This window comes from Ornithorhynchus anatinus, chromosome 3 (assembly GCF_004115215.2).
Source record: "Ornithorhynchus anatinus isolate Pmale09 chromosome 3, mOrnAna1.pri.v4, whole genome shotgun sequence".
Lineage (NCBI taxonomy): Eukaryota > Metazoa > Chordata > Mammalia > Monotremata > Ornithorhynchidae > Ornithorhynchus > Ornithorhynchus anatinus.
In genome coordinates this window covers 97,871,966-97,883,147 of record NC_041730.1, presented here as the reverse complement: position 1 = coordinate 97,883,147, position 11,182 = coordinate 97,871,966, and the positions used below count along the sequence as shown (strand labels likewise).

General features: G+C 42.4%; 1 long non-coding RNA gene across 1 annotated transcript; it reads right to left on the bottom strand.

Annotated features, from left to right (window-relative positions):
- Positions 1 to 2,978: 2,978 nt before the first annotated feature.
- LOC114810306 lies at positions 2,979 to 4,032 on the bottom strand. Its single transcript, XR_003758014.1, has 2 exons — positions 3,976 to 4,032; positions 2,979 to 3,558 (listed from the first exon to the last, which is right to left on the bottom strand). It is a non-coding gene; the product is annotated as an uncharacterized LOC114810306 (long non-coding RNA).
- Positions 4,033 to 11,182: the final 7,150 nt, after the last annotated feature.

Sequence of the window (11,182 nt, the reverse complement as noted above, 5' to 3'; positions counted from 1 at the left end):
TTTGTTTTCAACAAGTTAGACCTTATTTCAAAATCCTTTCAGGAAGAGTTCTCTTGTGAATGTCCCTAGGGTATGAATTTTAAAGATGAGAAAATAGTATATCTGGTATGAATTTATGCTTGGGATTGATGTATCAGTTGAATTTTGGTTTCTTCATAAGAGACCAGAAGAGGACCTATGATGCCAAGGTGTGGCCCCTGCAACCCCTCGCTCATGCTGTTCTCTCACTCTGGAACTTCCTTCCCCCACAAAATCTGTCAGGCCGCAGCTATCCCTATCAGTCATTCATATTTATTGAGTGCTTATTATGTGCAGAACACTGTACTAAGCACTTGTTAGAATACAATATGACAGTTAAGAGACATGTTCCCTGTCCACAGGGAGCTTGAAGCCCTCCTGAAATACCACATCCTCCAATCAATCAAGCAGGAGAGACAGACATTAATATGAATAAAGAAATAATAATGTATAATTTAAGTGCATAAGTGCTGTGGGGTTGAGGTAGGGTAAATTTCAAATGCCCAGAGGTCACAGATACAAGTGTTGAAGGGACAGGGAGCTGGGGGAAAGAGGGCTTAATCGGGGGAAGGCATCTTGAGGAAGATGTGACCTTAATAAAGCTTTCGGTGTGGGGAGGATGGTGGTCTGGCATAGATGGAGGGGGAGGATGTAGGAAAGGGGTTAGCAGCGAGATAGTTTCTCCCCCACACCTCCGAACCTTAATGAAGGCACATCTCCTTCAAGAAGACTTCCCTGACTAAGCCCTCCTCTCCTCTTCTCCCTCTCCTTTCTGCACAGCTCTTGCTTCTTCATTTATCTTCCCTCCCATCCCCACAGAGCATATGCAGGTATCTGTAATTTATTTCATTTATGTATTTATTTATTTAGATTAATAACTGTCTCCCCCTCTAAGCTGTGAGCTTGTTGTGGGCAGGAAGATGTCTATTGTTATATTGTACTCTCCCAAGTGCTTAGTACAGTGCTTTGCACGCAGTTAGTGCTCTATAAATACAGTGGAATGAATGAGATAGATGAGATGGAAGCCCAGAGAATAAACTGGCCCTAGAGAAGCGAAGTGTACAGGCTGACGCAGCATGGCTCAGTGGAAAGAGCCTGGGCTTTGGAGTCAGAGGTCATGGGTTCGAATCCCTGCTCGGCCACTTGTCAGCTGTGTGACTGTGGGCAAGTCACTTAACTTCTCTGAGCCTCAGTTACCTCATCTGTAAAATAGGGATTAACTGTGAGCCTCACATGGGACAACCTGATTACCCTGTATCTACCTCAGTGCTTAGAACAGTGCTCGGCACATAGTAAGCGCTTAACAAATACCAACATTATTATTATTAGTAGGAAATCAGTGAGGTGACGTAGGAGGGGGTGAGCTGATTGAGTGCTTTAAAGCCAACGGTAAGATGTTTCTGTTGGATGCAGCGGTGGGTGGGCAACCATTGAAAGTTCTTGAGGAGGTGGGTAGTAGGGACTGGAGAGATTCCCTACTCCTTACTTATATTTTATTTATATATCTATCTGTATACTCCACTACTTTGCCCTGGTTTTACTCGGTACTCATTCTTCCTCCTGCTTTCACTATCTGTACATAATTTTCGTCTGTCTCTCCCACCAGATTGTAAGATCCTCGAGGGCAAGGAACATCTGTCCCGCTAGTCTTGTACTCGCTCAGGTGCTTAGTATGGTAGCTAGCATTCAATATGTGCTCCATAGTGCTGCTGAAAGATTGACTGGAGGGTTCTTTTTTAACTGGGAAGGTGTTTCCATTCTAAATGTTGAGGAAATGAACAGCAGGCTTAAAATACATTTTTTCACATTATTTCCATGTCAGTTATACTTCTTTTAGTCAAAAATCGCATAGCTTTGTGCAAAATGTCACTGGCAGATGATGGGCAGAAAATATCTCTAGGTTTGATTTAAAAGGCCACAGATTTGTGGTCTGAGGCATCCATGCCATGGAATCCAGGTCCCCCATGAGTTCAACTAATGTTCAGGGCTACTTCCCGCTCCTACTCAACAAACAAGGAGTGAAGTCTGCCTTACATTCTGAATGTTGTGAAAGTTGTGGTTGTTTGGATCGCACGACTGTCTGCTTGGAGTGGTGAGATACCTAAAGACACTCTCCAAGTAATGCTTGCATATTTCACTGGAGATAGTCATTAGTCATAGAAGGAGGATGGCTTAGTGGAAAGAGCACAGGCTTGGGAGTCAGAGTTCTTGGGTTCCAATTCCGCTTTGCCACTTAACTGTGTCACTTAACGTCTCTGTGCCTCAGTTACCTCATCTGTAAAATGGGGATTAAGATAATCACGTGGGACAACCTGATTACATTGTATTCACTCCAGCGCTTAGAACAGTGCTTGGCACATAGAAAGGACTTAACAAATACCATCATCATCATCATCATCATCAATAGCCAGGGCTTGAAGCGATTCCTCCTCTCCTTCCCTGCCCTCAAGTGACACCAGAGGTATTTGGGTACTGCTCCAGAGTACTTTGGAGAGGACAATATAATATTGTTGGTGGACACGTTCCCTGCCCACATTGAGTTTACAGTCCAGAGGGAGGTTCTACAACCCCATCAGAAGGAGTGAAGAAAAGTCATTTTGCTCCAAAGACCTCAATTGTCTTGACATTCGCAGGTCAGATACATTCAGCACACAAGGTCCAGGGCTCTGTGCCCAGTTACAGAAGTCATTTATCTTCTCTGTGCCTCAGTTTTCTCATCTGAGAAATGAAGACTCAACACCTGTTCTTCCTCCTTAGACTGTGAGTCCCATGTGGAACAAGGATTGTGTCTTACCTGATTAACTTGTATCTACGCCAGTACTTAGAACAGTAATTGACACATAGTAAGTGCTTAGAAATACCATAATTATAATTATTATAAGTAGATGGAGACATTTTCCACTCTCATAAACCCTCAGAGGGGTCCTAGGAAGTTTTTCCAACAGTTTGGCTTCACTCTATAGTTAGAAAAGTAGAATTTATTAAAAAGAATATTCACTCAGTATCATGTTTCTAGGTTCTGTCACATATTTTCATTAAAATCACTTCACAATTACTATAATTCCTGAAATTGCTATCTAATTTTATTTGAAAATCCTCTGTAGTCCAGGTTACTTATCATCAGCCTGAATAGGATCAGTCATTTGAAATCTTCCTTTTAGGAAGAGAATCTGTTTTTCACCCAGTCTTATTACCTGTTTAAAATGGATGGGGTCGATTCCAAAGCCAGGACTTCAGTGTCCAACCTTCCTTGTTCTTTATCTTGATGATTCCTCCTCTTTTCCTGGAAGTCCTTATTGCTCTAATCTTGCAATCAAATGTACCAAGGTTTTTAAATTCTCAATAAAATTATTGTCTCTTTGCAAGCACCAAATCAAAAATCTTCATGAAGAAATTATCCCCAGCTCATTTCATGGATAGGTGGTCCTCTTTTGGGTTTTGCCAGGTGGAATCTGCTAGTCGAAATCATCAAACACAGCAGAATCAATTCTGAATCCTCTTTTCTGAGTTGGCCACAAAAGGTCCTCCAGATTTGAAGATCTATAAACATAATAATAATAATAATAATAATAATAATGCTAATGGCATTTGTTAAGCACTTACTACGTGCCAAGCACTGTTCTAAGCACTGGGGTAGACACAAGAAAATCAGGTTGTCCCTCATAGGGCTTATAGTCTTAATTCCCATTCTACAGAGGAGGTAACAGAGACACAAAGAAGTTAAGTGACTTGCCCAAGGTCACACAGCAGACAAGCGGCAGAGCCGGGATTCAAACCCACGTCCTCTGACTCCCAAGCCCGTGCTCTTTCCATTAGGCCAGTCTTCTTCCCCACAGCTCTTAATCTAGATGCTACCATTCATAGCTTATCATCTCCCTCTTGGCTTTTCCCCCTTGTTTTTCTAACAGACAGGCTCAAATTCAGCACCCCAATCAGTTCAGTGCTACCTTTTCTCACCTTTAGGCTTACTTGATCCATCTCCTGAAGAACTTGATTTTAAAATCTCTTCAACCTAGAAACAAGTTACATCATTAATTTATGTCAATATTTGGTTTTCTGTTCGGTTCTCACGGAAGAAATTACAGAATGTCAAAAGCTGGTTCTTAAAAAAGCTTTCTCAAGTACAAGAACTGATAGAGTTGTATGCAAAAGAGAAAAGGAGGATAGAAAATAACCTTTTCCATAAGGGCCTCTTCAAAGAATATTACATTATTTTCTCATAAAATTAACACAGTCATTTTAAATCAATTCAATGCTTTTATTTGACCTATGTGATTGAAACAGGAGAATGAAATATCCAGGTATTTAAAATTCATCATTCCATTTTATATTCAATTTTTCAGTCTGCCGAAGTACATCCATCGCTTGATTATTTGAAAAAGGGAACCATTTCTAATACCACTGTCATGAAAATTGAACCGAAATAATTTTTTTCCAAAGCGGTTTTGATTTAACTTCTGGTAGCACTGTTCCAAATCGTGGCGAGAGAAAAATTCCACTAATAATAATAATAATGTTGGTATTTGTTAAGCGCTTACTACGTGCAGAGCACTGTTCTAAGCGCTGGGGGAGATACAGGGTCATCAGGTTATCCCACATGAGGCTCACAGTCTTCACCCCCATTTTACAGATGAGTGAACTGAGGCACAGAGAAGTGAAGTGACTTGCCCACAGTCACACAGCTGACAAGTGGCAGAGGTGGGATTCGAACCCATGATCTCTGACTCCGAAGCCCAGGCTCTTTCCACTGAGCCACGCTGCTTCCCCAACTATTATATCAGAATCTTTGCAACCGAGATTGACTAGCCTACATGGGAAAATCCCTACTCCTGAACACAGATGCGATGGCCATTCCCAGAAGCCTCTGGAGTGGCAATTGATACTTGTATCAGCTAAAAGTTGTGTTTTTCAGTATTCATTTGATTTTCATCTCCACCTAGAATAATAGCAACCCTCTTGGGAATGACTTCAGGGCATCCCGCTGTAATTATCCACTGTATATCAGCCAGGGTTCAATCAACTGTAAAAGTAGCTGCTTTATTGGTAGAGCCTTAGGTCGTGTTTACTACCAACAGTCGAACAGTCATGTGCAAGCAGGAAACATTATCCTGGAAACGTTATCCAACTTTGGTTTCACTGATTGTTCCCTCCTGGTTCTCCTCATTCATTCATTCATTCATTCATTCAGTCAGTCGTATTTATTGAGCACTTACTCTGTGCAGAGCACTGTACTAAGTCCTTGGGAAAGTACAATAGAACATCTCTCTGGCTGTTCATTCCCAGTCTCTTTTGTGGGCTCCTTCTCTGCCTCTCGCCCCCTATGGGGGTCCCTCAAGGTTCAGCTCTGGGTCTCCTTCTATGGGTCTAAGCTCACTCCCTTGGAGAGCTTATTCACTACTATGGCTTCAACTACCATTTCTATGCAGATGACACCCAAATCAATATCTCCAGCCCTGATCTCTCACCTTCTCTCCAATCTCACATCTCCTCCTGCCTTCAAGACATCTCTAATGGGATGTTCTCCCGTCGCCTCAGACTTAACATCTCCAAAACAGAGCTCCTTATCTTCCAACCCAAACTCGATCCTCCCCTTGACTTTCCCATCACTGTAGATGGCATCACCATCCTTCCCCTCTCCAGTCCCTACTTCACTCTGCTTCCCGGATCATTTTTCTACAAAAACGTTCTGGACACGTCACCCCGCTCCTCAAAATACTCCAGTGGATGCCCGTCCACCTCCATATCAAATAAAAACTCCGCTCCATTGGCTGTAAAGCAGTCTATCACCTTGCCCCCTCCTTCCTTTCCTCATTTCTCTCCTCCTACAATCCAGTCTGTCATGCTTCATTCCACTAGCACTAACCTTACTGTGCCTCGTTCTCGCTTGTCTCACTGCTGATCCCTAGTAGCTCACGTCCTGCCTTTGGCCTGGAAAGCCCTCCCCCCCCTTCAAAGCCTTACTGAAGGCACATCTCCTCCAAGAGGCCTTTCCAGTCTATGCCTCACTTTTCCTCATCTCCTACTCCCTTCTACATTGCTCTTTCCCCCTCCCATCCCCAAAGGACTTATGCACATATCTGTAATTTTATTTATTTGTATTGAAGTCTGCCTCCCCCACTCTAGACTGTGAGCTCATTGTGGGCAGCGAATGTCACCGTTTATCGTTATATTGTAATGATAATGTTGGTATTTGTTAAGCGCTTACTATGTGCAGAGCACCGTTCTAAGCGCTGGGGTAGATACAGGGTAATCAGGTGGTCCCTCGTGAGGCTCACAGTCTTAATCCCCATTTTACAGATGAGGTCATTGAGGCCCAGAGAAGTGAAGTGACTTGCCCACAGTCACACAGCTGACAAGTGGCAGAGCCTGGATTCGAACCCAGGACCTCTGACTCCCAAGCCCGGGCTCTTTCCACTTAGCCATTACCCAAGGGCTTAGTGCGGTGTTCAGCACACAGTTAGCACTCAATAAATATGATTGAATGAATTAATGAAAGTTTCAGGGAATGAGAATTATGGGGATGGGAGGGATAATTAATCCTTTTCTCCTGAAAAGTCTTTGATCCCATATTCTCCTGTCAAATATCCCTCTCTTTCCCTTTCCCTCCACACAGCCTGAATAAAAGATGCTATAGGTTTCTAATAGTTTATTATAGTGATTTAGTATTTATGTTCCGTATTCATGTTAAGTAATAGTGTTAACTGAAACTTTCCTATGGCTCAATTATTGCAGCTAAAAAATAGATGAGGGCTTTTGCTGCTTTTCATATTTGCTGTTAATCCTTCCTTCAAATATTTCTTTCTCTTCCAATTGTTCTTTTCTCTCAAGAAGAGCAGTATAGCCCAGTGGAAAGAGCATATACTAGGAAGTCAGAGAACCTGGGTTCTAACCCCAGCTCCATCATTCATCTGCTGTGTAACCTTCGGCAAATCACTTAACTTTTCTGAGCCTTGTTTATCTCATTTGTAAAATGGGGATTGAGACTGTGAGCCCCAAGTGGGACAAGGACTGAGTCCAACCTGATTAGTTTGTGTCTATCCAGCCTTCGGGACATCCCTAGTGCATAGTGAACACTTTACAAATACTATTAAAAAAAACAAAAAAACAAAAAACCTCTCCTGCTCAACCATCTTGAATTATCAATCCATTCATTGTAAACTAGAAGGATGGCTTAGTGGATAGAGCATGGGCCTGGGAGTCAGAAGGACCTGGGTTCTAATCCTGGCTCTGCCACGTGTCTACCGTGTAACCTTGGGTGAGTTATTTAACTTCTCTGTGCTTCAGTTACCTCATCCGTAAAATGGGAATTAAGAGTGTGACCCCCATGAGGGACATGGGCTGTGTCCAACCTGATTAACTTATATCTACCCCAGCTCTTAGTGCATAGTAAGCACCTAACAAGTATCATAAGTATTATTATAATAATTAATGAAGGTATGACTGTGAATTGTTTCACCAAACCAGGCAGGCTTTATGGGTTGATGATAAGTTTGAAGAAAACAGAGGTGATGTATCAGCTTGCACAGGGAAAGTCAATCACAAACTAAAAATTTATATTGGTAAACAAAGCTAAATGTCGCCACAGAGTTCTGTTATCTGAGTAGTAAACTGAACGACAATGCAACAGTAGACTACAAAGAAGAAAGTCAAATCAAGAATTCCTGCACATCCTTTGGGAGACTAACAGTAGTTATAATAATATTTTTTGAGTCCCCACTTGGTATAGGTCATTGTAATAGGCATTTGGAAGTACAAAATAAAAAAAATGACACATTGCCTGCCTACAAGGAGCGTGCACTCTTAAAAGGGGAGATGATGATGATGATGATGATGGCATTTGTAAAGTGCTTACTATGTGACGAGCACTGTTCTAAGCACTGGGGTAGATACAAGGTAATCAGGTTGTCCCACATGGGGCTCACAGTCTTAATTCCCATAACAATAATAATAATAATGATGGCATTTGTTAAGCACTTACTATGTGCCAAGCACTGTTCTAAGCGCTGGGGGGGATACAAGATAATCAGGTTGTCCCACATGGGGTGCACAGTCTTCATCCCCATTTTACAGATGAGGTAACTGAGACCCAAAGAAGTTAAGTGATTTGCCCAAAGTCACTCAGCTGACAAGTAGCGGAGCCGGGATTAGAACCCACGACCTCTGACTTCCAGGCCCGTGCTCTTTCCACTGAGCCATGCTCCCATCTTACAGATGTGTTAACTGAGGCACAGAGAAGTTAGGTGGCTTGCCCAAGGTCACACAGTAGGCAAGTGGCAGATCTGGGATTAGAACCCATGTCCTCTGACTCCCAAGCCCGGGCTCTTTCCACTAAGCCAAGCCGCTTTATTTGCAATTAGAGAGCGCAAAGTAAATGATTTGAGGAGACATCCATACGTGCATGATGAGGATGAGTATAAATAAGTTCACAAGTAGTAGAGTTGGATGATGGATTTATATGGCTGTTGAGTAGGGACTGTATTTGTTGCTGAATTGTACATTCCAAGCGTTTAGTACAGTGCTCTGCACACAGTAAGCGCTCGATAAATACAATTGAATGAATGAATGAATGAAATTAATCATGAAGATGTGTTAAAAAAGATGGGACTTTAGGAGGGTTCAGGCTGTGGTGAGAGCTCAGAACTGTCGGAGTAAGACGGGGAGAGAGTTGCAAGCTGGGGAAACAGTGAGATCGAGGAGTTGGAGAGGAGCGCAGCTAGAAGGTTGGCTTGGGTGAGGAAAGAGCAGAGTATCAACCTCCTGACAAAACTGAAGATGTTCATAATTTCAGTGCTACTCAACCTTCTCACCTCCTCTATATCTCTGAGACCTGGACCTCTCAGGCACCACTACTGGGGATTTGAGCAGTTGCATCAGTGACTTTACCAGATACGCTCAACATCAGAGACGCGGCATGGCTTAGTGGATAGAGAATGGCCCTGCGAGTCAGAGGTATTTGGGTTCTAATTCTGGTTCCACCACACCACGCTGTGTGACCTTGGGCAAATCACTTTTCTTCTTTGTACCTGAATTACCTCATCTGTAAAATGGGGATTGAGGACTGTGAGCCTCACATGGGACAAGGACAGATTCCAGTCCAATTTGCCTGTGTCTACCCCAGCACTTAGTACAGTGTCTGGCACCTAGTAAGCACCTAATAAATATCACAATTATTATAATTATAAGTATTATTATTAAGACCAGAATCACAAACAATAAAGTACTGTTATAAAATCTGGCTCCTAACAATGAAACTTTCGCCTTGCTTCTGCACAGCTATGCTGGTTGTACTACATGAGAACAAATGAGAGCGGGATAGCCAAAAAGAGGTATGAAGTGCTGAAACTGGGAAACCTAAGGCAAGAAGGACAGAGGAAACATTTTTTATGGCCACGAGAAAACAAAACCTTAGACAATACTGCATCCCTGCTGAAAACTGAGTCAGTTGCACATGAAAGATCCGAATGCTATCACAAAAGAAGGGGTTCTTTTCAAGCGAAAGTTCCATAAGCGATAGAAACAAGAAGGCAAAAGTAAAAACAGCACCTAGTGCTGTGATCCTACAAGACAACACAAAAAGAGACAGCTTTTTTGGTGTGCACAATGGGACTGTGGCTGTGGATCTCGCCTTGGCATTTTGAATATTATATATTTATTTTTATACATAAGTCAAGCAGCATTTTGCTCTCTGCCTGCTGTGTAACTATATCGATCAGTCAATCTCTGGACCCTGTTCTCTCCACTAGATCACGCGGAGCTGGTTTGAAATTTGTTTTTTTACCTGGACCCGACTCTGCCTGCCAGCCAAACCTGTACTTGAGCCTCAAATGTTCAATTCTTTCTGTAAATGGAATTATGGGTCCTGTGCAGAAATAAAATTGGAATTATATGACTTTAATTGGTCTTCTGTCATTGGTAATGTCAGTTTGCAAAGTTGTATATAAAGTTATTTTTGACCGCTATGTGGAGTGCATTTTGGTTGAGTCCACAATCTTTCTGGGTGAATATCTTTTTAGTTTAGCTTTGCTTCCTTAATAAAACTGTCAAAAATTTCTTAAAGAATAGAGGTCAGGGACCCTTCTTTCAGAGGCTAAATTCAAGCAAGAATGTTTTTCCCGTATGTTCTTATCTGCATTGTTTGCTTCAGCCTTACAAATAAGTATAACGGTTTACCTTCTTAGGTGCCTTTCTCCCCAACCTGTCACCGCTGACGACCTTAGAAAATAAAACAAATGGAATCTTCATTCTTTCCTCTTCCCAGATGGAAAATTTCTAATAATTATTAATTTCAGGATATTTGCTAAGCGCTTACTATGTGTCATGTGGGGTAGATCTAAGTCGGCTACTGTCCCTGTCCCACATAATAATAATAATGTTGGTATTTGTTAAGAGCTTACTATGTGCAGAGCACTGTTCTAAGCACTGGGGTAGATACAGGTTAATCAGGTTGTCCCACATGAGGCTCACGGTTAATCCCCATTTTACAGATGAGGTAACTGAGGCACAGAGAAGTTAAGTGACTTGCCCATAGTCACACAACTGACAAGTGGCAGAGCTGGGATTTGAACCCATGACCTCTGACTTCCAAGCCCGGGCTCTTTCCACTGAGCCATGCTGCTTCATGGGGCTCACAATCTATGTAAGAGGGAGAACAGGTATTGAATCCCACTTTACAGTTGAGTAAATTGAGGCACAGAGAAGCTCACTCAACTCAGTCCTCTAAGCTGTAAGATCATTGTGGGCAATGTTTATTGTGATATTGTACTCTCCCAAGTGCTTAGTACCATGCTCAGCATACGGGACACGCTCAGTAAACATCCTTGAGTGAATGAGCATGGTCACACAGCAGGCAAGTGGTGGAGCTGAAATTAGAACCCAGGTCCTCTAATTCTCAGGCCCAAGCTTTTTCCACTAGGCTATACTGCTTCTCTTGAATGAAGAGGGCAGTGACTATTTGTAATATTTCCTTGGAAAAACAACCTTCTTAAATGTTGAAATGGAAATTAGGTATAAATAGCTACCAGAGTGCCCAGAGGTAATTTTTATGTGGGTGGGGGAGGAAAGATAGAATGGATTGGACAAGGAGCTGAGGTAATAGGTATAAAACTGAAATGCTGGGCGGCAAATCTCAGCTTGCTATAGAATTTGCTTCGGCTGAAGTCCCGTT